We start from the raw sequence: 4,056 nt of genomic DNA on the forward strand, positions 1-4,056 counted from the left end.
GTGATTCAAGACATCAGGTCAAATTTGGTAGTACTAAACTGTCACATGGAAATATTACATAAATTGTCAATACAAAATTACGAGAGAATTTAAATAGGAAAAATGACACTGACAGAACAACAGGAACCCCTGCCATTTGATGAGTGCCTCCTTCACTCCTGTGCTAGGGGTTGGGTACTCTGTGCACAAAGCTAACCATAAACTCCTCACTTTCTGTATGAAGGGTGGTGGTCAGACCGTGCGATGTCACAACTCACTAGTGGCCCCACAATCAGTAAAGGGCAGCACGAGGATTCCAGCAACAATAGTTTCACTCTTAATTGTTCTGCTACCCTGGTTCTCTAGCCACACTGTCTGAGTGTTGACCTGGGGACAGAAAAAAGAGAGCAGGCTAGTGACTCAGGCATCACATGGAACCATCAGGGGCACATCATTTATCTCTTTCTTTGCCTGGAGACAAGGCAAAAAAGAAAAAGTCATATTTAATCATGCCTACAATTCTGATTAAAGGATAATCCTGCCCCTTGAGCATCTATCGGTTTTAAGTCAAGATTACCCAGAAAACCCCAAAATGACTCAATTCTCTTCATTCCTCATCTCCATAAACAAAAGAGAAATGTCACTGTGAGGGAGACAATGGTGCCGTCTATTATAGGAGGGTGTCAAGAGTCACCATCTTATTAGTCAAAAAGATGAACACTCCAGTATGGTCCTTGGTGCCACAGTCACATAAGTACCCTCCAGTTATTTTATAAATACAGCTGAACTCAGTCAGACTCAGGGTTTCCTCTGCTGGCCATGTTACCTTGGAAAAGATCCTATAATTCTCTGTTCCTCAGTTTACCAATAGGTGATAGTATAAAAATAATATATTCTTATCATGAATACACAGTACAACACACATTCAAGTTTTAACGCCACCACCACATTCTTTGCCTGTTATCAGTGGTAATGATAACATACCCCCTGGTATTTACAACCAAACACTAGGAAAGTTACTATTTGTCAAATATTTCTCCAGTTGACTTCTATTCACATCTCAATTAAAAGATCTCAGCAATCATTTTATTTTTTGGACATTTGGACATTCATCCTGACTTGTTAGCAGCCAACACAGTCACCCACTAGCAACACACTCCTCCTGCCCACCCCACATCTTGTCTACCTGGTAACAAATCAAGCCTGGAAGAGATGCTGGGTGGGTTCCATCACAGTCACTCCTGAATGCTAAATATTAAATTGTGATTCTCCATCTCCACAGCCCTGAAATTTCTTCCATTTAGTACAACCAACTTAGGTTCCTACCAAGAAGAAAAATAAATTGTTCTACTTTATGTTTATTAAGTATACTAAAAGTTGCCTAATTTTAAATGATAGTGTCAGATTTCTCTCCTACCACCTGAGGGGAGGGCAAAAGAAGATACATCAATTGCTTCCACTCCCTCATCCTAATTATTTTGGTATTGACAGAAGGCTGCCTACTATGAGTATTATTAACTAGGTATTGAGGACACTAGATCTCAAACATCACTGTACTTTGACAATACCTGAGGAGCTTTAAACATCCTAACACCCAGCCAGGTGCAGCGGTTCATACCTGTATTCCCAGCTACATGGGAGGCTAACTTAGAAGGACCACAAGTTTGAGGTCAGCCTGGACAACTTAGTAAGACCCTGTCTCAAACTAAAAAATAAAAATGGGTGGGGATGTGGCTCAGTGGCTAAGCCCCCCTGGCTTTCCTAATATGGGGGAAAAAAAGATTCTTAGACTCCACCCCTGAAACTTCTGATATTATTGATAGGGAATATAGCTTAAGCATTAGAATTTTTAAAAGTTCCCCAACAGAATTCTAAAATGCAGTGAAATTTGAAAGCCACTAATTTCAAGCTTTGGGAAAGGTAGATTTGAGTCGCTTTAAAAAGTCAGAGAAGAAAATTAAATCAGTAGGGATGAAGGTACCTTGGTTTCTCCGTGACTTGCCATTGGAAATTCCTGGTATACTCCAGTTCACAGTGGTGTAAAATTCAGTGATTTATATTTCCTTTACAATTTCCCTAACATCCTCCTTTCTTTTAGTGTGGAGATGTTTTTAAAATATTATTGAAATCCATTCTGATCTTCCTTTTGCTATGCCATGCCTTTATACAAAGAAGATCAACTTTCAAACAGTTGAAATAAACAAACCTTTCTTTCTGAAGTTCCTTAGTAAAATTTCTTCTAACTACCTACTAGCAGTGAAAACAGAGAGGACCACCTGAATGACAGGATGCCATTTCTCCCTGAGTAGTAAGTGCTGAGTGTCAAAAAAGCCAAGGAAACACCAGGTGAAGAAAGAATTCTGGTTGGTAGCAGTTCACTTCAGTGTGGCTGAAAAAAGGCAGTGTGGTCCTGAATATTTGGCTTAATTTGGAATTTCCTTTCTTTTTTTTTTTTTTCTTCTTTTTTGGATTTTAAGTTCTCAGCCCTAATGTCATGCAGTTATTTTTGTATGGTTGATTTTCTTTTCCTTTTTGTCATTCAATATTCAGAACAACATGAAACATACCTTCTTCTGCACATGGAGAATGAATTCAGCAACAACTCAAGCATATAATTCTTCTCTGCACGAAAGGGATGCTGGACATCTGCTCACCCAGGATCTCCAAAACAACAGGGCACATTTATATGAAGTAACTGAGGAGATTTTGTGGGGTTCCTCCTATCAAATGATTCAGCTTTATTAGACACAAGGAACCTAATATATATCTTTTTTTTAAAAAAATGTTTATTATTTGACTGCCTGTCCCCTTGAAAATGAAGGTTTATAAAATTCAGTGTATTCTGTTCAAACTGTATCTCCTGAACCTAATCAATTCCCAGAATATAGTAAATACTTGATAAATATTTTCAAACAAATGAAGGACTCCTACCTTAAATATGTAATCTGAAGATAAATTATATTGTATCTTCTTTTCACTTTCACTGAAGAAAATGGGATTAAAATGGTCTCTTTTTTTCTCTCTTAAACTCCATAAACAAGATTTTTTACATGCAAGGGAAACATCCAATTCCATGAATACCTTCTTCAGGAATCCTCCCAAACCTAGGCAAGCTCTTCTGTAACATGCAGAGAGGTGTCTTGGAGCAGACAGGCTTCCATAGAGCACCCAAGTTTGTTCCGCCACCAACACCCCTAAGCTCAGCATGACTCCAGCTTACCCTACTCCTGACTTGCCATTGGTCCTCAGGCTTTGGTGCACATCAGAATCACATGGAGGGCACAGGAAACCAAATTATGGGCCCTTCATTCCCACCACAAGGAAATACACCTGTTTAGTAAAAGACCTGAGGCCTAGTTTCGCTAAACCCTGAGTGCATACGTAGGTTAATCTAGCTCCTATTTTGAGCTTCTGATCCGAAGTCCCATTGCCACTGCAATTGTGCTGAGTGACTTCCATCAAGTTATTTAATCTTTCTGAGCCCCAGGCCTCCTATTCTCATCTATGAAGTGGATACGTTGCTTTAAAAAATTAAGAAGCTTTGCTTCTTAGTCTAGCTTCAGATTTATAGAAAAATTGAACAGATAATGCAGCGCTCCCATATACCAGTCCCCTGTGCCAAGTCCCCTATTATTAACATCTTGTATTAACGTGGCATGTTTGTTACAATTAATTTTAAAAAGTTAGATTATCTTGTTATATTATGAACTGACATCCAGAGTTTGCATTCAAGTTCAATCTTTGCATTGTGTTACCTTAAAGGACAATCTTCGTATTGTACAGGTCTTGGTAAAAATGCATGTCATGTTCCATCATTACAGTGTCATATGGAATAATTGTACTGCACTAAAAGCCACATGTCTGCACCTGTTCTTCCCAGCCTCTCTTTCTCTGACAGTTTTTGCCTTTTTCACAATGACATCAACTGGAATTATGCAGGATGTCGCCTTTCAGACTGATTCATTTTATTCAACAATGTGCATTTAAAGTTCCTCCATGTCTTTTCTGTGACTCAGTAAGCTGATTTCCTTTTATCACTGAATGAGGTTCTATCGTATAGATGTGCCATGGTTTGTT

This window comes from Sciurus carolinensis, chromosome 3 (assembly GCF_902686445.1).
Source record: "Sciurus carolinensis chromosome 3, mSciCar1.2, whole genome shotgun sequence".
Taxonomy (NCBI): domain Eukaryota; kingdom Metazoa; phylum Chordata; class Mammalia; order Rodentia; family Sciuridae; genus Sciurus; species Sciurus carolinensis.